General features: G+C 48.4%; 1 pseudogene across 1 annotated transcript in view; it reads right to left on the bottom strand.

Moving 5' to 3' along the window:
- LOC147119105 (uncharacterized) overlaps positions 1 to 22,610 on the bottom strand; it is a 125,339-nt pseudogene that overhangs the window by 54,509 nt on the left and 48,220 nt on the right. The window contains exon 2 of the transcript XR_015077874.1: positions 3,419 to 4,390. The product of XR_015077874.1 is annotated as an uncharacterized LOC147119105 (transcript). The remainder of the gene's footprint in view (positions 1 to 3,418; positions 4,391 to 22,610) is intronic.

Genomic DNA, 22,610 nt, shown 5'->3' with positions numbered 1-22,610 from the left:
TCTCTCTCTCTCTCTCTCTCTGTCTCAGTGGGAGCACTCTCTCTCTCTCTGTCTCAGTGGGAGCACTCTCCTCTCTCTCTCTCTCTGTGTCTCAGTGGGAGCACTCTCTCTCTCTCTCTCTCTCTCTCTCTCTGTCCTCAGTGGGAGCACTCTCTCTTCTCTCTCTCTCCTCTCTCTCTGTGTCTCAGTGGGAGCACTCTCTCTCTCTCTCTCTCTCGTCTCCCTCTCTCTCTGTGTCTCAGTGGGGAGCACTCTCTCTCTCCTCTCTCTCTCTCTCTCTCTCTGTGTCTCAGTGGGAGCACTCTCTCTCTCTCTCTCTCTCTCTGTGTCTCAGTGGGAGCACTCTCTCTCTCTCTCTCTCTCTCTGTGTCTCAGTGGGAGCACTCTCTCTCTCTCTCTCCTCTCTCTGTGTCTCAGTGGGTGCACTCTCTCTCTCTGCTCTCTCTCTCTCTCTCTGTCTCAGTGGGAACTCTCTCTCTCTCTCTCTCTCTCTCTCTCTCTCTGTCTCAGTGGGAGCACTCTCTCTCTCTCTCTCTCTCTCTCTGTCTCAGTGGGAGCACTCTCTCTCTCTCTCTCTCTCTCTCTGTCTCAGTGGGAGCTCTCTCTCTCTCTCTCTCTCTCCCTCTGTCTCAGTGGGAGCACTCTCTCTCTCTCTCTCTCTCCTCTCTGTGTCTCAGTGGGAGCACTCTCTCTCTCTCTCTCTCTCTCTCTGTGTCTCAGTGGGAGCACTCTCTCTCTCTCTCTCTCTCTCTCTGTGTCTCAGTGGGAGCACTCTCTCTCTCTCTCTCTCTCTCTGTGTCTCAGTGGGAGCACTCTCTCTCTCTCTTGTCTCTGAGTCAGGAGGTTGTGGGGTCAAGTCCACCTCCAGAGACTTGAGAACACAATCTAGGCCGACACTCCAATGCAGTACTGAGGGAGTGCGGCACTGTCAGAGGTGCTGCCTTCGGACGAGATGTTCAAGCGAGGCCCCCTCTGCCCTCTCAAGTCGACATAAAAGATCCCATGATGTTATTTCGAAGAGCAGGGGAGTTCTCCCTGGAGTCCTGGCCAACATTTCTCCCTGAACCAACATCACTAAAACAGATCATCTGGTCATTATCACAGTGCTGTCTGTGGGATCTTGCTGTGCGCAAATTGGCTGCTGCATTTCCTACATTACAACAGTGACTGCTCTTCAATAGTATTTCATTGGCTGTAAAGTGCTTTGGGATGTCCTGAAGTTGTGAAAGGTGCTGTATGAATACAAGTCTTTCTTTAACAAAGGAGAAAAGGCCCCAAAATGGAACAGTCGGTAGCAGGACATCAATTAGTCTCCTCTTATCTGAGAGACATCAAGGACTCGATACAAAGTGTGTTTGAAACAAAGCAGATTTATTTGACTCAAATGAGAGAAAAGGTCATCGCGTGTCTGGGTTTCTTCCTGCACAATGGACCTCCAGTTTGTTCCCATTGGCTCACTGCATGTGAAGAGATCATTGCTTTGCTGTCAGATCACAGGCCAAATGTCAGAATTAAAGCAATTGTGGTGATAAGAGTAGCTGGAACATTATTAAGGATCAGAACCAAACTATTGTCAGGAGAAATTTGCTTGGGTTGTGTTTGGAAACAGCAGGGGGTGATTTTAACCTCACACACCCGGTGGGAAACTAATGCGATCAGATCGGCCGCTTGTTTTACACCCCGCCCGATTTCACTTTCGACTGAAATCATTGGAGAGCAAAATCGGGGAAGGTGTAAAACGGGCAGGAAATTCAATCCCGTCAGGTGGGGGAGGTTCAAATTACCCCCAGCATATCTGAACTAGAAGGACAACGACTAAAAATGGCCAAAAGGACAATAAAATAACTATGGAAACAGCCTGAACAGTTCCGCAGCAACACAAATCCTCAAATGGGAAACTTTCTGCTTTTTAACCTCGTACATTATTTATCTACAAAGTACATCTCTAATTATCATCAACAGCAAGCTGCAATATCACTTATTGGAATATGGTTGTTTGACTAAGTAAGAGTTTAGCTAAAGAACTACCTGCAGTTATTTTACAAATATAATATTTTCTTACTTTAAGGAAACCCTTTGAAGTTTTCTTTTGCCTTTTACTTTTTGTTGTGTGTGTTTTTCTCTTTAGGTCCCTGCACACAACCAAAGCATTCTCAGCTGAGGGAACAGGTGGGCAGCTTGCTCTGACCCTGCCGTTCTACTGTGACCCGTGGGGTCTCACCCTCCAAATGGACTTCCTTGTGGGGACACGCTCACTTTCTGTTGACCCCCTTTCTTCCCGACAGTCCAGTGGAGATTAAGGATTTGCAGTGTGAGGGAGAATGGGCATAAACCCACATCCCACCATTCTTTGGTGCCATTTGTTGAGCTGGCATGCTGTGCCCGTCTCCGTTAATGACTTCTGATGTCCTTCAGTTTCTTGAAGCAGAAACAGTGTCCACAAAGAGCTACTTGTGTTTCAAAAGACTCGAGCCGCTTGGCCAAACAGCCACGTGGACTTTCAGTCCAACATATAATCCATCGATCGATCGGTCACTCATTTCATTCATTTAGTAACGGCAGATTTTACTATCTTACACCACATTCTGTGTATTTAAGATCTGAGGACTATCTGAATTTATGTTGATAAATTATTGGGAGGGCAGAAGTGGTACGATGCTCAACACTAAGAGTCGGACTGTTTCCGATTCATCAACTGAACACTTTGCTCTCACCAACGTGCGTGGTCCCTTTAAATGTGCTGCGCGGTTTCTCTCCCAGCGGCAGGTGCTGGTGAGCGGCCTGCGTGGGGCCTCGCCATTGCTGCGCCACCGTGCAGCCGTGCACCTTAGGGGCAACATTGGTGTGCGGCCCTCAGCAGCTCACCACAACTTGTTAAGTGGCCCTCCAGCCCAAATCACTGCCCACCCCTGCCCGAAACCATCTTTAACGGGATTCTGCCTCCTGACGGAGCTGGGAAAGATTTTGCCATTTTTACCACAATTGAGCACCATCTTCTTTTCCAAAGATCTCTGAGCTTCTCTAATGCCTGTTTTTGTCTCCCTCAACTGTGGGTGATATTTCTCTCTATTCTCCTGTAAACTAAACTCACCTTGATCGGAACTGGGTTCAATGTAAGATAGTTCAGGGAGTCAGGCATCATTCACCCCTAGACCTACGCTGGCCGGTAAAACCCCATTCATTTCCTTAGTAAGGATTCCTCTGGTTCCTCACCATATATTTGTCAGGATACCGAAACCCAGCTTTCTTACCGTCCACTCCTGGAGGCCCCACTCCCTGAGCCTACAACCTTCAGCAGGGTCAGTGGTGGAGTTCAACAGCAGGAGTGAACCCAACTGTCAGAATGAACAGGGTTCAGTCCTGGATGTGATTAACAGCAGCAATAACAGCAGAATCACTTGTGAACTCGCTGGTGTCTCAGCAGGTTGGAGCTCTGAGTGAATCCCTTCCCACACTCGGAACAGATGAACGGCTTCTCCCCAGAGTGAACACACTGGTGTGTCTGAAGGTGGGAAGTACTGTTGAATCCATTCCCACACACGGAACAGTTGAACGGCCAATCCCCAGTGTGAGTGCGTTGGTGTGCCAACAGATCCCTCTTGCTTTTAAAGCTCTTCTCACAGTCATAACATTTAAAAGGTCTCTCCTCAGTGTGAACAAGCTGGTGTCTCAGCAGGGTGGATGAACAAGTGAATCCCTTCCCACACTCGGAGTAGGTGAACGGCCTCTCCCCAGTGTGAACTTGCTGGTGTCTCGGTAGATCCGTTTTGCCTTTAAAGCTCTTCTCACAGTCAAAATATTTAAAAGGTCTCACATCGGTGTAAACAAGTTGGTGTGTCAGCAGGTGAGATGAAGAAGTGAATCCCTTCCCACACACGGAGCAGGTGAACGTCTTCTCCCCAGTGCGAACTCGCTGGTGTGTCAGCAGATCCTTTTTGCTTTTAAAGCTCTTCTCACAGTTAGAAGATTTAAAAGGTCTCACATTGGTGTGAACAAGTTGGTGTCTCAGCAGGGTGAATGACTGAGTGAATCCCTTTCCACACATGGAGCAGGTGAATGGCCTCTCCCCAGTGTGAACTCGCTGGTGTGTCAGCAGGTCACATGACTGAGTGAATCCCTTCCTACAGACAGAGCAGGTGAACGGCCTCTCACCAGTGTGACTGCGTCGATGAATTTCCAGCTCAGACGGGTAATTGAATCCTTTCCCACAGTCCCTACATTTCCACGGTTTCTCCCCGGTGTGACTGCGCTTGTGTTTTGCCAGGCCAGAGGATCGACTGAATCCTCGTCCACACACAGAACACGTGTACGGTTTCTCCCCGCTGTGAACGGTGCTTTTTGCTTCCATGTTATGTTTGATGATATTGAGGTCCCGATGAACTGAGTGACTCTGTCAGATCTTGATGTGATGTTTGAGTTACATTTCCTGTCTACAAATCCTCCCCTTCTAATACCCTGTAAAATGAATATAAAACAAGAAAATGGAAGCATGAGAGAGAACCCACAAAAACACAAAGGCAGGTTGTGAAATTGAGCTCAATGAATCTGGGAATTTGTGGGGCCGGTACTAGAAAAAAAGTAACGATGAAAGCTGCTGGATTGTCGTAAAATCCCAACTGGTTCATTAATGTCCCTCAGGGATATGGGGATCAGGCGGGAAAGTCAGGTTGAGGTCGAAGATCAGCCATGATCTTATTGAATGGCGGAGCAGGCTCGAGGGGCCGAATGGCCCACTCCTGCTCCTAATTCTTGTGTTCTTATGGAAGGGAACCTGCCACCCTACCTGTCCCACGACTTCTACCGCCTAAAAGGAAAAGAGCAGCAGGTGCATAGGAACACCATCATCTGCAAGTCACACACCATCCTGACTTAGACATAGATTATCATTCCTTCATCGTCGCTGGGTCAAAAATAATCTGCCTTCCTGTTTTTGCCACCAAAGTGGATAACCTCACATTTATCCACATTATAGTGCATTTGCCATGTTTCTGCCCAATCACCCAACCTGTCCAAATCGTACTGGAGTTTCACGACATCCTCCTCACAGCTTACCCTCCCACCCAGCTTTGTGTCGTCTGCAAATTTGGAGATATTACATCCAATTCCCTCGTCAGACACTTCAGTGCCAAGTGGACCAGGTGCTTAAAGCTCATTCATTTCCCTCGCTCCATGTCGCCGTTAGTTAAAGGTACAGAGATTGATTTCCCTTATTGTGCATCTGTTTGTGATATTTAGAGAATGAAAGACTTGCATTTCTATAGCGCCTTTCACGACCACTGGACGTCCCAAAGCGCTTTACAACCAGTGAAGTACTTTTTGAAGTGTAGCCATTGTTGTAATGTGGGAAACGTAGCAGCCAATTTGCGCACAGCAAGCTCCCACAAACAGCAATATGACAATGACCAGATAATCTGTTTCTGTGATGTTGGTTGAGGGATAAATATTGGCCAGGACACTGGGAAGAACTCCCCTGCTCTTCTTCAAAATAGTGCCCTGGGATCCTTTACATCCACCCAAAAGAGCAGACGGGACCTCGGTTTAACATCTCATCCAAAAGGCAGCACCTGTGACAGTGCAGCACTCCCTCAGTACCGCACTGGAGTGCCAGTCTACATTTTTGAGCTCAAGTCTCTGGAGTTGGATTTTAACCCACAATCCTTCTGACTCAGAGGTGAGGGTGCTACCAACTGAGCCACAGCCTGACACAAGGGCAATGGCTCACCTCTCTGTACCTATAGTAGTTAAAGTAACATCCTTCCTGTTAGTAGTGAGTCACATTCTGTACTGGGGGGGACTGCTTTCTATTTTGGTGGCTTCAGCCTTTCAAATTCTCATCTTCCAACCTTACAACCCAAGAGACCCCTGCACTCCTCCAACTCTGGCCTCTTGTGCAACCCCCACTTCCTTTGCTCCACCATTGGTGACCATTCCTACAGTTGCCGAGGCCCTAAGATCTTTGACCAAGCTTTTAGGCACCAGTTCGAATGTCTCCTTCTCTGGCTCGGTGTCAATCTTTGTCTGATTCCGCTCTTGTGAAGCACCTTGGAACATTTTACTGCATTAAAGGCGCTATGTAAATGCAAGTTGTTGATGCTGTGCTACCATTGGCCTCAACTTTGCCAGACAGAGTCAGCCAGGGATGGCGGCTGTGCTGCACCCCATGGTCGAAATGCTGGCAGCTCACTGTATCGGCTCACAGCTCAGAATTACCACTTGGTGAGGTACTGGAGGGCAGACACTGACTGGGGCCGAACCCCACCATCACACAGCACCTTCAGTATAGGCTCACAGCTCAGAATTACCACTTGGTGAGGTACTGGGGGGCAGACAGTGACTGGGGCCGAACCCCACCATCACACAGCACCTTCAGTACAGGCTCACAGCTCAGAATTACCACTTGGTGAGGTACTGGGGGGCAGACAGTGACTGGGGCCGAACCCCACCATCACACAGCACCTTCAGTACAGGCTCACAGCTCAGAATTACCACTTGGTGAGGTACTGGAGGGCAGACAGTGACTGGGGCCGAACCCTACCATCACACAGCACCTTCAGTATTGGCTCACAGCTCAGAATTACCACTCGGTGAGGTACTGGAGGGCAGACAGTGACTGGGGCCAAACCCCACCATCACACAGCACCTTCAGTATAGGCTCACAGCTCAGAATTACCACTTGGTGAGGTACTGGGGGGCAGACAGTGACTGGGGCCGAACCCCACCATCACACAGCACCTTCAGTATAGGCTCACAGCTCAGAATTACCACTCGGTGAGGTACTGGAGGGCAGACAGTGACTGGGGCCGAACCCCACCATCACACAGCACCTTCAGTATAGGCTCACAGCTCAGAATTACCACTTGGTGAGGTACTGGAGGGCAAACAGTGACTGGGGCCAAACCCCACCATCACACAGCACCTTCAGTATAGGCTCACAGCTCAGAATTACCACTTGGTGAGGTACTGGGGGGCAGACAGTGACTGGGGCCAAACCCCACCATCACACAGCACCTTCAGTATAGGCTCACAGCTCAGAATTACCACTTGGTGAGGTACTGGGGGGCAGACAGTGACTGGGGCCAAACCCCACCATCACACAGCACCTTCAGTAAAGGCTCACAGCTCAGAATTACCACTTGGTGAGGTACTGGAGGGCAGACAATGACTGGGGCCGAACCCCACCATCACACAGCACCTTCAGTATAGGCTCACAGCTCAGAATTACCACTCGGTGAGGTACTGGGGGGCAGACAGTGACTGGGGCCGAACCCTACCATCACACAGCACCTTCAGTATAGGCTCACAGCTCAGAATTACCACTTGGTGAGGTACTGGAGGGCAGACAGTGACTGGGGCCGAACCCCACCATCACACAGCACCTTCAGTATAGGCTCACAGCTCAGAATTACCACTCGGTGAGGTACTGGAGGGCAAACAGTGACTGGGGCCGAACCCCACCATCACACAGCACCTTCAGTATAGGCTCACAGCTCAGAATTACCACTCGGTGAGGTACTGGAGGCCAGACAGTGACTGGGGCCGAACCCCACCATCACACAGCACCTTCAGTATAGGCTCACAGCTCAGAATTACCACTCGGTGAGGTACTGGAGGGAAAACAGTGACTGGGGCCGAACCCCACCATCACACAGCACCTTCAGTATAGGCTCACAGCTCAGAATTACCACTTGGTGAGGTACTGGAGGCCAGACAGTGACTGGGGCCGAACCCCACCATCACACAGCACCTTCAGTACAGGCTCACAGCTCAGAATTACCACTCGGCAAGATACTGGAGGGCAAACAGTGACTGGGGCCGAACCCCACCATCACACAGCACCTTCAGTACAGGCTCACAGCACAGAATTACCACTTGGTGAGGTACTGGAGGGCAAACAGTGACTGGGGCCGAACCCTACCATCACACAGCACCTTCAGTATAGGCTCACAGCTCAGAATTACCACTTGGTGAGGTACTGGAGGGCAAACAGTGACTGGGGCCAAACCCCACCATCACACAGCACCTTCAGTATAGGCTCACAGCTCAGAATTACCACTCGGTGAGGTACTGGAGGCCAGACAGTGACTGGGGCCGAACCCCACCATCACACAGCACCTTCAGTACAGGCTCACAGCTCAGAATTACCACTCGGCAAGATACTGGAGGGCAAACAGTGACTGGGGCCGAACCCCACCATCACACAGCACCTTCAGTATAGGCTCACAGCTCAGAATTACTACTCAGTGAGGTACTGGAGGGCAGACAGTGACTGGGGCCGAACCCCACCATCACACAGCACCTTCAGTATAGGCTCACAGCTCAGAATTACCACTCGGCAAGATACTGGAGGGCAAACAGTGACTGGGGCCGAACCCTACCATCACACAGCACCTTCAGTATAGGCTCACAGCTCAGAATTACCACTCAGTGAGGTACTGGAGGGCAGACAGTGACTGGGGCCGAACCCCACCATCACACAGCACCTTCAGTATAGGCTCACAGCTCAGAATTACCACTCAGTGAGGTACTGGAGGGCAGACAGTGACTGGGGCCGAACCCCACCATCACACAGCACCTTCAGTATAGGCTCACAGCTCAGAATTACCACTCAGTGAGGTACTGGAGGGCAAACAGTGACTGGGGCCGAACCCTACCATCACACAGCACCTTCAGGAGAAAAAGGGAAAAAATTCAGAGCCTGCGATGAATCTGGATTTCAAACAGCGAGTCTGTGACGAAGTGGGAGAGTGTGTGGGACGGGGGAGAGTGTTTGGGACGGGGTAGAGTGTGTGGGACGGGGGAGGGTGTGTGGGACGGGGGAGGGTGTGTGGGACGGGGGAGGGTGTGTGGGACGGGGGAGGGTGTGTGGGACGGGGAAGAGTGTGTGGGACGGGGAGAGTGTGTGGGACGGTGGATTTACAGCTTAGGAGGGGCAAGAGAGGAAAGAATGTTCCCGAGAAACTAGAACTCTCTGTTGAGAATTTCTATCCTGTACTTCCAGAGCTGAGATTTGTAAATTATGAGGACAGGCTGCACAGACTGGGCTTGTATTCCCTTGAATATAGAAGATTACGGGGTGATCTAATTGAGGTGTTTAAGATGATTAAAGGAGGTGACAGGGTAGATAGAGAGAAACTATTTCCTCTGATCAGGGAGTCCACAACAAGGGGACACAACCTTGAAATTAGACCCAGGCCATTCAGGAGTGATGTCAGGAAGCACAACTTCACCCCAATGCTGAGAGGCTGTTTCCCCTGGCTGGAGAGTCTAGAACCAGGGGTCACAGTCTCAGGATAAGGGGTCGGCCATTTAGGACTGAGTGGGGCATGTGACTCTTTGGAATTCTCTACCCAGAGGGCTGTGGGTGATCAGTCACTGATAATATTCAAGACTGAGATCGAATTTTGGACACTAAAGGAATCAAGGGATAAGAACATAAGAAATAGGAGCAGGAGTGGCCATTCAGCCCTTCGAGCCTGCTCCGCCATTCACTGAGATCATGGCTGATCTTCTGCCTCAACTCCATTCACCGGCCCTATCGCCATATCCCTTGATGCCCTTACTAGTCAGGAATCTATCGACTTCTGTTTTGAATATACCCAATGACTGAGCATCCACAGCCCTCTGGGGTAGAGAATTCCAAAGATTCACCACCCTCTGTGTGAAGAAATTTCTTCTCATCTCAGTCCTGAATGGCCTACCCTTTATCCTGAGGCTGTGGCCCCTGGTTCTAGACTCCCCAGCCAAGGGAAACATTGTCCCAGCATCCACCCTATCAAGCCCTGTAATAATTTTGTATGCTTCAATGAGATCCCCTCTCATTCTTCTGAATTCAAGAGAGTACAGGCCTAGTTTACTCAATCTCTTCTCATACGACAGTCCCGCCATCCCAGGAATCAATCTTGTGAACCTTCGTTGCACTCCCTCTATGGCAAGTATATCCTTCCTTAGGTAAGGAGACCAAAATTGTACACAGTACTCCAGGTGTGGTCTCACCAAGGCCCTATATAATTGGAGTAAGACTTCTTTACTCCTGTACTCAAATCCTCTTGTAATGAAGGCCAGCATACCATTTGCCTTCCTAATGGCTTGCAACACTTGCACATTCACTTTCAGTGACCCATGTACAAGGACACCCAGGTCCCTTTGAGCATCTGCATTCCCCAATCTTTCACCATTCAGGAAATACTCTGCCTTTCTGTTTTTTCTACCAAAGTGGATAACTTCACATTTATCCACATTATATTCCATCTGCCATGTTCTTTACCACTCACTGAGCCTGTTGAGATCCCCTTGAAGCCTCTTCACATCTTCTTCACAACTGACACTGACACCTAGCTTTGTATCATCAGCAAATTTGGAAATGTTACATTTAGTCCCCTCATCCAAATCACTGATATAGATTGTGAATAGCTGGGGCCCGAGCACCGATCCTTGCGGTACCCCACTAGTCACAGCCTGCCATCCTGAAAAAGACCCATTTATCCCTATTCTTTAATTTCTGTCTATTAACCAATTCTCAATCCATGTTAGTATATTGTCCACAATTCCATGTGCCCTAATTTTGTTCACCAACCTCTTGTGTGGGACCTTATCGAAGGCCTTCTGAAAATCCAAATACACCACATCTACTGGTTCCCCTTTGTCTACTCCACTAGTTACATCCTCAAAGAACTCCAATAAGTTTGTCAAACAGGATTTCCCTTTCATAAATCCATGTTGGATACGGGGATAGGGCGGGAAAGAGCAGGCTCGAGGGGCACTATAGCCGACTCCTACTCCTATTTCCTTTTTCATAAAAGGTAGTGGAAAGCTGGAATTCTCTCCCCCAAAAAACTGCTGAGGTTGGGAACCAATTGAAAATTTCAAAACTATGTGCTAGATTTTTGTTAGGCGAGGATAGTAAGGGTTACAGAATGAAGGTGGGAAGATGGAGTTAAGATACAGATCAGCCATGATCACATTGATTGGCGGAACAGGCTCGAGGGGCTGAATGACTGACTCCTGTTCCTATGTTCCTACTTACTGTGATGACTTTTGTAAACAGTTTTTACCGGGAATTAGATCGGGAGGATACACAGACAATTTATAACTGGGCCCCTCCTGTAACTGTGACTCAGTCGCACTGGGCAGTGCCTTTACCCACTGAGCCATTGCGAGGAGGGTCCAGTGACCCTGCTGGAAAATGCACGTGTGAGGCCTCAGGTGAGGACAGTGGAACAGCCTGTCGACACTCACTGTCGAGGTTCACACATGGAGATTGGGCACATGAGTCACATATTGGAAACTGGTGAGTGTAGAACTGAACCCAGCCAGAGTCAGCACCTTCAGGGGAGGAGAGAGAGGGGAACCAGTGAGAGTAGAACTGAACACAGCCAGAGTCAGCACCTTCAGGGGAGGAGAGGGAGGGGAACCAGTGAGTGTGGAACTGAACACAGCCAGAGTCAGCACCTTCAGGGGAGGAGAGGGAGAGGAACCAGTGAGTGTAGACCTGAACTCAGCCAGAGTCAGCACCTTCAGGGGAGGAGAGGGAGGGGAACAAGTGAGTGTAGAACTGAACCCTGCCAGAGTCAGCACCTTCAGGGGAGGAGAGGGTGGGGAACCAGTGAGTGTAGAACTGAACCCAGCCAGAGTCAGCACCTTCAGGGGAGGAGAGGGAGGGGAACCAGTGAGTGCAGAACTGAACCCAGCCAGAGTCAGCACCTTCAGGGGAGGAGAGGGAGGGGAACCAGTGAGTGTAGAACTGAACCCAGCCAGAGTCAACACCTTCAGGGGAGGGAGAGAAGTCGACCAAAAGGAAAAATGTTGGAGATGGTGCGAAGGGTTTGGATTTCAGCACAGGGAGGAGGGAGAGAGTGTGAGACGGGGATTTACAGAGAAGTAGAGAGGAAATAATGTTGCATTAGAACTAGAATTGTCGGTTCTGAATTTCTATCCTGTGGTTACAGTGATGACTTTTGTTAACTCCTTTTACAGTGTATTAGAAGGGGAGGATTTACAGACGTGAATTTCAAACCAAACATCATGTCAAAATCTGACAGCGTCACTCGATTCATCAGGACCTGAATATCATCGGCCTTTGAATGTGGAAAGAGAAATGTTTGCCTGTGGGAAAGGATTTCAAACATCAGTGTGACTGGAAAAGCACCGAGACACACACACCCAAGTGAGAGTGTTCCAGTGCACTGACTGTGGAAAGAGCTTTAACCAGTGGCACAGCCTGAAAAAACATCGCACCATTCACAGTGGGGAGAAACCGTACACGTGTTGTGTGTGTGGACGAGGCTTCAACTGATCATCCAACCTGGAAAGACACAAGGACACTCGCACCACGGAGAAACTGTGGAAATGTGGGGACTGTGGGAAGGGATTCAATTACCCATCCCAGCTGGAAATTAATCGATGCAGTGACACTGGAGAGAGGCCGTTCACCTGCTCCGAGTGTGGGAAGGGATTTTCTCATTCATCCAGCCTGCTGAGACACCAGCGAGTTCACAAGTGACTGCAGGGGTTCGATTCTTGTTATTGCTGCTGTTAATCACATCCAGGACTGAACCACGTTCATTCTGACAGTTGGGTTTGTTTCAGCTGATGTTAGTAACCCCTATAACTGGGCTGGAATTTAATCTGCATCAATGTCAAATAAATGAGCTTTGTTTCCCAAACACGCCGGCCTAGAAATTGAGTTGGCGCCGCGCCAGGGCTTTAGCGCCGGAAATTTAGCGCCGGCGCTAAGTCCCCCTGCGCGCGCCAAAAATTCAGTAGCGCCGCGCCCAGACGGCTGCCGGCGCTACTGGCGGGCGTGAGCGCCTCCCAATGGGCGCTGACTGCCGCATTGCGGCGCTAATCCGGCGCTGCGGGACCCGATGCGGTGCGGCAGGCTGGGGAAGTGCAGGCCTCCTCCTTCAGTTAAGGAGGAGCTGCCTGCACCCGCCCGCTGTCCGTTCAAATATTGAAAAAAATGAGCCCGGCACCTCGGACAAATGCCGGGCTTGCAGGCCAGACGCATCTGTTCCACGGTGGGGTGGTGGAGGAGTCCGGGGAGGGAGGTGCGGGCAGGCGGCCGGCGGGAAAGCGGCCGGCCGCCGCGCGACCTTAATGCGCCGGCGCTAACTCGGGGAAGACTCGGTTGAAAAAATCTTAGTTGCGGCTGCCACGGGCGAGGCGGCCGCAACTCAATTTCGGCGCTGGGGCCCGTCACCACGGCAACCGGGACGCTGCGCACACCGATGACGTCATCGGTGCCGGCGCAGCGTTACCGGTCTACCGCCGATTCTAGGGCCCCAGGGAATTTCTAAACTGGCCATAACTCCGGCGCTAGGCCCTCTAGCGCCTCAAATGCGGCGCTAAGGCTACTCAATTTCTAGGCCGCAGTGTGTCGAGTCCTTGATGTCTCGACAATAAGACGAGCTGATTGAGGACTTGTTACAAACTGAGTGGAATCCATCTGAGAACTGAGATCCCACAACTTTTTAAAAGATGGGTCTACAAGATGTCCAAGTCTGACAGGACAGAAAATTCTATTATATCACAGGGTCCACTTCAACCCTCCAGGGCAGTGAGCCCCTGTAATATTGGATTTTAACCTATGGGAAATAGTCTGATAATCTGTTATTGTCACGGGGCAAAGCAGCCTTGTTACTTTAACATCGCTTTAATCAGACTCAATGGGCAATCCGATCTCCAAAGGGAAACGTCTCCTTAAAGCTGACGGTGTCGGCAGTTCTGCAGCTCATTTCTCAGTGTGAGAGTGTCAGAATGAAAAGCTTTAACAACAGCCAATGTTTCACAAAGGGAGACCTCACCAGACCAAAGGCCATTGGTGGAGTTTAATGGGCTGTTTGTGTCACTGGGCTACAGGAGGCCATTTTTAACCGAAGGAAAACTGGTCACAGCAAACAGAGAGCTTAACAGACTGTCCCTGGTCCACTCGAACCCCCACCTTCTCTCTCTCACTATTTATGGGCACTGCTGCAGTAATTGCTCCTCTGACCTTTCCTCTCTTGTCCCTCCTACACCCCTAGTACACGGCCCGACACAATCTCCCTCCCCCGACATCCTCACTGTGCTGGAATCCACACCAGTCTCCCCATCTGCTCCTTGTTCTCTCCCTGGATCCTAAAACTACTGAACTCACTCTTCCCCTCCTGAAGGCTACAGGCTCTAAAACTGAAGCTTGGTGTCCCTCAGTCCCGACTCCTTGATTTTCCTCCCCTTCTCCCCTCCTCTTTCCCCCTTGGTTGTGTTCCACACTCTGGGCCTTGGGCCTTCCCCGGGGATTCTCAGTATGAACAGGTGGGATGTGTTTGGAGACAGGGTGTCCCGGCTCTCCACCTTTAAAGGGACAAGGAGACGACCAGCTGGGCTGAATGGCCCTGCTTTATGACATCACTGCAGTGCCTAGCAACCAGCCTCCCTGGGCCCTGCTCATTATGGGCTGGGTTTAGCTCAGTGCTGTTACAGGAAGGGAAACAGGAGCAGGATTCGCCCCGTGTGGAGCCCAGGATTAATGGGGAGAGGTACAGGATCAATTTATACCTTATTGAGTGAGAAATGTCATTGTCCGGACACTCCCTGCCCCTCGGTATCTGTGTCCGGAGCGGCTGATGGGTTTACTCTGTATCTAACCCATGCTGCACCCGACTGGAGAGTGTTTGATGCTGACACTAGGGGCTCAGCTCCACGAGCACAACATTTAACCCAAAGATGATCTGATAAACCCATCAGCTTCTCCCCTGGACACAGGTCCTGAAGGACAGGGAGTGTCTCTGATATTTTGGTCGGTGTCGTTGATCAAGTTTAAACACCTCGCTCACATCTCCTCTCACCCTGCTTTGTTCTAATGAGAAGTGCCCCAGTTTCTCTCGTCTCTCCTCCTGGGAAAGAGAAGTTCGCCTCAGTTAGAAACTCAAACAGGCGCTTCACCGCAGACAGGCCATCATGAGGAAACATTTCTTTACCCAGTGAGTTATTATGATCTGAAATGCACTGCCTGAAAGGGTGGTGGAAGCAGATTCAAGAGTAACTTTCAAAAGGGAATTGGATAAATATTTGAAGGGAAAACATTTACCGGGATATGGGGAAAGAGCAAGGGAGTGAGATTAATTGGATAGCTCTCCCAAAGAGCTGGCACAAGCATGATGGGCCGAATGGCTGCCTTTTGTGCTGTTTCATTCTCTGATTCCCTGACAACTAAAGCCTCTCATCCGTGGTATAACCTCAGTGAATTTATTCTGCAGCCTCTCTGTGGCCCCGACATCCTTCCTAGTGTAAGATGCCCAAAACTTATTCTAACTGCAGCCGAACCGATGATTTTATTTTCTACGCCCCATTTATAAAAAACCTCGGGTAACATTTTTAAACCACTTTATACACTTGTCCTCCAACTTTTAAAGATTTGTGTATCTGATCTCCCTGTAGATTTTTAGAGATATTAACATAACACGGTTAAAATACATTGAGGTAAAATGTCTGATATAATGTTTATTATGGGAAAGAGAAGTTTAGTCTGAGTTAGAAACTCAAACAGGCGTTTCACTGTAGACAGGTTGCCATGGCAACACTGATAAGACATTCCATTCACTGAATCGACTGGTTGGAATCTGTAATCAGATCCGGGGAAAAACAGGTTTTGTCTGTTATTAACCACAATATAAGCTTAGAATCATAGAATGGTTACAGCACAGAAGGCCATTCAGCCTGTCGAGCCCGTGCCAGCTCGCTGCAAGAGCACTTCAGCTAGTCCCACTCCCCCGCCCTTTCCCTGTAGCCCTGCAAATGTTTTTCTTTCAGATACTTATCCAATTCCCTTTTGAAAGCCGTGATTGAATCTGCCTCCACCACCCTTACAGGCAGTGCATTCCAGATCCTAACCACTCGCTGTGTATGCAGTAACCAAATTAATATTATACTTTAGTTTATGTTAGAATATGTATAATGTAGCACCAATGTACAGGGTGGAGGTAGCGAATTAATTCATACCCTGAGTTAAAATGGTATATAGGTCTGTACTTATTGTATTTATCCAGCTAAGCTAAGGATTAATTGACTGAGAGGCCCGTGGGAAGATTGGGGAGGATGTCTGTTCAGCCAGGCGAGGCAGCACATATACAAGATAACATACATAAGAATTTGTTTGTTTGTAAACCCACAACAGGGTTCCATTACATCAAAGTCTGGTGGGACTAATTATAATGTGCTTGCTTTGCAGAAGTAACATGAGACAAGGTCAGAATCTGTGCTTTGCAGAGATTGAACAAGGACTGTTATCTTAAGAAAGTATGTTAACGAACAAACCACCTGGCTAGAGACAAAGGACGGTTGTAAAGCAATAGATTAAGATGAGGCCGCAGTCACAGAAGGCCACGGGATCAACTGATAACAGAACTGCGATTTGTAAGCGGCTGGAAGGATGAAATGTCACGGTTTATAATTGCCATTCAGCAATAACTCTGTATATGCTGATAAGCTTTGCACCTGCCGCTAGGGCAGGGGTTTGATTTTTGCATAATTGTGAACGTTGCTAGGATATCGGAGGAGGCGGATCTGAGAGGGATCTCAGAAGGTTCTCCCCAGGCCTGTGAATAAAGACCGTTTTGAACCTCCAATCGAAGTCTGTCATCCATACATAGCTGAGCGTCGACTTTGTATATCACTTAGTCCGCTCTGCAGGGGAAAGGGTTAAGTGTCGACTTGGCATATCACCAGGTCCACTTTTCGGATACATCAATTGGCGTAGCCGGCAGGATCGCAGACTCTGACCGGTCCACGGGAACGTTGATCTAAGAAGGGTGAGTACGTTTTAAATTACCACCCATAAATTAGAAAGCTCAGAATGTACTGTGAGATCTGGTAAGGCTGTGATTAAAAGGACATAGGGAGACAGACTCAAGAAAGGGTTGGCAATCAGTAACTAGTGGTGTTCCGCAGGGGTCAGTGCTGGGATCCCAACTCTTTACAATTGATATTAACAATTTGGAGGAAGGGACCGAGTGCAACGTATCCAAGTTTGCCGACGATACAAAGATGGGAGGGAAAGCAGTGAGTGAGGAGGACATAAAAAACCTGCAAAAGGACATAGACAGGCTAAGAGAGTGGGCAGAAATTTGGCAGATGGAACATGATGTTGGAAAGTGTGAGGTTATGCACTTTGGCAGAAAAAATCAAAGAGCAAGTTATTATCTAAATGGAGAGAAACTGCAAAGTGCTACAGTACAAAGGGATCTGGGGGTCCTGGTGCATGAAACACAGAAGGTTAGTATGCAGGTACAGCAGGTGATCAGGAAGGCCAATGGAATCTTGGCTTTTATTGCAAGGGGGATGGAGTATAAAAGCAGGGAAGTCTTGCTTCAGTTATACAGGGTACTGGTGAGGCCACACCTGGAATAGTGCATACAGTTTTGGTTTCCATATTTAAGAAAATATATACTTACTCTCGAGGCAGTTCAGAGAAGGTTCACTCAGTTGATTCCGGAGATGAGGGGGTTGACTTATGAGGAAAGGTTGAGTAGGTTGGGCCTCTACTCATTGGAATTCAGAAGAATGAGAGGCGATCTTATCGAAACATATAAGATTGTGAGGGGGCTTGATCGGGTGGATGCGGGGAGGATGTTTCCACTGATGGGTGAGACTAGAACTAGGGGGCATAATCTTAGAATAAGGGGCTGCCGTTTCAAAACTGAGATGAGGAGAAACTTCTTCACTCAGAGGGCAGTAAATCGATGGAATTTGCTACCTCAGAGAGCTGTGGAAGCTGCGACATTAAATAAATTTAAAACGGAGATAGACAGTTTCCTAGCTGATAAGGGAATTAGGGGTTACGGGGAGAGGCAGGGAAGTGGACGTGAGTCTAGGTTCAGATCAGCCATGATCCTATTGAATGGCGGAGCAGGCCCGAGGGGCCGTATGGCCTACTCCTGCTCCTACTTCTTATGTTCTTATAAATGGGGGGCCACACACGGTTTGGCAGTAGTATCCGAGAACGGAGAAACAGTCGCAAAGGGAGGACTTGAAGGAGGAACCTCAGCGCGGGTAGCAGAACTAGTGGTTTTCACGGAAGCATTGAAATAAGCAAAGGGAAAACGAGTAAATATATATACAGACAGTAGGTATGCATTTGGGGTAATGCATGATTATATGATAGCGTGGAATAGGAGAGGATATGTAACCTCTGGAGGAGGACAAATACAGCATGAGGAGGTAGTGAGAGACCTAGTAGAAGCGGTAAAAGGAGCAGAAGAGGCAGCAGTGATTAAAATAAAGGCACACCGCAAGATAGTGAGCGAGCAACAAAAAGGAAATATGCTAGCTGATCAGGCAGCAAGAGCAGCAGGTAGAATAACAGCAGAGGAAGTGAACATTAAAAGAATCCAAGAGGAGGCCGAAATGGAGGAGCAGGAGCAGTGGACAAACAGAGGCGCAGCCAAAGGTAGAGATGGAATATGGAAAAAGGATTACAGGGTGGTAGCCCCTCGCTGTATTCAGGAGAATTTGTTGAAAATATACCATGAGCCAGACCATGGGGGGCGGAATGGCATGATAGGTAGGCTAAGTATAGATTGGTGGTGGAGTGGAATGGGACAAGATGTGGCAAGATACTACAGACGCTGCATCATCTGTGGACAACACAACCCAGGTAGGCCCAGCACGGTGGCATAGTGGTTAGCACTGTTGCCTTACAGCGCCAGGGACCCGGGTTCAAATCCGGCCTCGGGTGACTGTCTGTGTGGAGTTTGCACATTCTCCCCGTGTTTGCGTGGGTTTTCTCCGGGTGCTCCGGTTTCCTCCCACAGTCCAAAGATGTGCGGGTTAGGTTGATTGGCCATGATAAAAAATTGGCCCTTAGTGTTAGGGGGGATTAAATACGTGGGGTTACGGGGTTACGGGGATAGGGCTTGTGTGGGATGGCTGTCGGTGTAGGGACCGGGTGCTAGGGTTTGGATGATCAGCCATGATCTCGTTGAATGGCGGAGCAGGCTCGAAGGGCCGAATGGCCTACTCCTGCTCCTATCTTCTATGTTTCTATGTTTAAAGGTTAGAATGGCCCACCAGCCACGACCCAAAGGCCCCTGGGAAAACCTCCAGATAGACTTTACTGGACCCCTAGAGGGAAGAAATACTGTTTAGTGATCATAGACCAGTTTACAAGGTGGGTGGAAGCATTCCCCACCAGAGACTGTAGTGCTCAGACTATGGCCCGAATATTTGCATACGACATGATACCGAGATGGGGGGTCCCATTGCAAATAGATTCAGATCAAGGTACCCACTTTACAGGAAAGGTAATGAAAGAAGCTTGTAAGCTACTAGGAGTAAGACAGAAGTTCCATATCCCCTATCATCCGCAAAGCTCAGGCATGGTAGAGCGAATGAACAGAACCCTGAAAACAGCCTTAAGTAAGGCCATAGCCAAAACCAGACAGGGATGGGTGGATGTCCTTCCGTGTATCCTGATGAGGCTGAGAGCCACCCCAAACAGGGTGACCGGACTGACACCATACGAACTCATGACTGGACGAGCAATGTGTCTGCCGGAAGGAGTAGCATCTGGTAGTGAGGGACTAGGACCCTTAAAAGATAAAATTAGGAAATACGTACAAACATTGGATAATCAATTGAAGGAGCACAAACAAGAAGTTAAAGAACAACAAGACATCAGAGATAAAAATACACAAAAGCAGAGGGCCTCGGAGCCCCTACCCAAGGTGGGCGAGCAGGTATTTGTTAAAATATTGCCAGAGTGATCGGGATTCTCACCTAGATGGACCGGACCATTTGAGGTTATCATGACCAGCGATACGTGCGCATGTATAGATATGGGGGGAAAGGGTAGATGGAAACATTGGACCCAATTAAAACGATATAGCAATAACCCATCTGATCTTAAATCCCACAGGAACAATGGAATAAACACCGGAGATAAACTAACCTCTGGTGACGGACAGACCTCTGTTTACATTACAGATAAAAATGGATCCCCTAAAATGGATTATCACAACTACCCTGATGACAGCATTTATAAGTCCAAATAATGGGCTGGAAGAAATGGACTGCAAGTTAAGATCCCCTAATGGCGACTTCACGGGAGGTTTCATCATATCACACAGTTACGAGTGTGAAAAACAAGGAAAAGGATGTTACAGGTGTAACGGTACCTGGGTGAACTTGGATCAACAACCATGCAGACCCTGTAGGATGACAAATGCCAGCAATATGGTAAGATGAAATAGATACTGGCAGATGTTGGGTCAAGTAGGGGGAGGATATGTCCTGAGCTGCGCAGACAATGTTATAAGATGGACTATTGTACACGGTGTTACAACACCTCACCCGACAACAACAAGGATCACACCACAAGGAGTAACCCTAGAACCAACAACACCCCCAATCACAATGACACCTGAAGAACGAAGGTGTCCGAAATTGACGCCTGGACCTGAAAATGGACTGGTGCTATTTACTGAGGGAGAACAATTGTATGATAACATGAGACACAAAATTGTACCGGTACTAATGAACTTAACCATTTTACAATGGCCAGGATATTGTGAAAGGTTTACTAAAACTAGAGAATTGTATGCATATATGATGGACATGCTGCATTCTACCAAAGGATTAAGAGGAGCTTAGGAACCGATATACTCACGGGAATAAACATGGGGACATCATTCATTAATGCCCTAGATATACAAGGAGTCCAAAGTAGTGTGGAATGACTACAAAGGGTAATACAGCAGATTTTAGAGAAGGAAACTAGGATCAGAGTTGGGAGGAAATACGATAAGGAAATTACTTGAGGGAATCAAGGTTATAGAGGACCATGCTAGCATTATCAACAAACTAAACCATAGAGATGAGGAACAGGCAAAAGATGGGGTAGGGAGAGGCTTGTGCCATGCCTATGGCCAATGGCTCACTGGACAGTTATAACATAATCTGGCACAGATACAGCGAGGCAAGGTACCAGACTGGATTAACAGCACACAGCTCTATGGCCTGAGCCATAATCCAGGCCCTCTGAGTGCTTGTACCTTCAAAGGGATGACCAGAGTATATCCAGTGATACAAAAATGTAAAGCAGAAGTGACAGCAATGATAGGCATGGTGCTCCTTATACCAGTGGTGGGACTAGGCATGACTCCATACCCACAGTACCAGGTAACAAACATAGGCATAGTGAGGGGTGAGACATACCTCCAATACTATCCAATTGATACCAATGCCATCAGAAAGAATGGTACTATGAAAGGAGTCTCCCTAAACGGATGCCACGGGAAAGGCACGCTTACAATATGCCCACATCCGGTAGGAGAAGGCCCTAAGGATGAGTGCGGCTATAATAAGACAGAGGGGTGTGTGTTGGAATTATCACATGTTGATCATGTAAAGTCTGTGGGTTGTGCAGTTAATAAATACACAGACTTCAGAAATAACAACAAACAGGTCTTTACTATTCGAAGGTCCGGGCGAATCTGCCCCAGCAATCCTGCTACAACACTTATATACTGGTGTGGTCACTATCGGTATTACAGTATACAGAAGCCAAACAAATAGTGCCACACCTAAAGTAGTTCCCTTAAAGGTGAACGGTTACATTCAATAGTTCCCTTAAAGATAGACGGGTACATACACTACAATCCTCCATTTTTAGCTTATTACTTACAGAGTCCCCGTTAAACATACATATCTTCAACTTCCTATAAAACAAATTACAGATATAATCTCGGTGGAGTCAATGTCATATAAAACAATTTACAAATATAATCTCGGTGGAAACAGTTCACAGGTTCAGTCTCTGCGGAAACAGTTCATGGATTCAGTCTCTGATCTTGACTCATTCCGAACAACATTTCTTTGGTGTAGCCGGATTACCTGGCTAGCGTGACTCCTCCATAGCCTTTTTCTTGACGTAACAGCTTGAACCTTCGTCCTGTTGAACCAGCAGTGCGGACTTTTACAACCAACTGGCTGTCTTGACATTTTCCAGTTTTTCAACTAATTTAGCTCCTTTCGTAATGTCCTGCCTGGAATGGTAGAAGTGCTAATATTTTAGACAGTTATTATCTTCTGCTTCTTCTTTTTCTTTTCTGCCTTTTTGAAACTCTCGGAGCTCCTTTCTCGGCTGCCAGCTGTAGCGCCACCAACTCTCTATGTTCCTTAGACCTTAAGTGCTTCCTCCGGATTTCAGCACTTTGAGAGTTTTCATCACAAGCTGGGCAGACCACATCCTCGTAATATTCAGTGTCACTCAACAGGTCATGGTAATATTCGGGTTCGTCCTGAGTTAGGCCAGCGAGAGAGACTTCTTCTTCCTCCTCACCCGTCTGGACGTTAGCTGACGGTGGTTCCTTCCCTAAACATCTTTCTTGAAAAGCCTTCTTCATGCATTCATATTCATCCCGCTCTTCCTGGGTTATCTGCCATTCCTTCACGACGGACCTCATTTGTGAGTTCAATACCTTCCCTTCCATCGGTAATTGCGTTATCAGGCTATTTAACCCTTCTACTGAAGTAACGGTTTCCACATTCTTCTGTTCACCTTGACGTGATTCAACGTACTTTTGGCATCCTTGTAAAATTTGTGTTGCCACCTCAGCTATCTCCGTGACCTTTGA

Source organism: Somniosus microcephalus, chromosome 4 (genome assembly GCF_052327205.1).
Source record: "Somniosus microcephalus isolate GS21.2 chromosome 4, FLI_Smic_1.0, whole genome shotgun sequence".
Taxonomy (NCBI): domain Eukaryota; kingdom Metazoa; phylum Chordata; class Chondrichthyes; order Squaliformes; family Somniosidae; genus Somniosus; species Somniosus microcephalus.
Note: the sequence above shows the minus strand (reverse complement) of the source record. Positions and strands in the feature narration are given on the sequence as shown.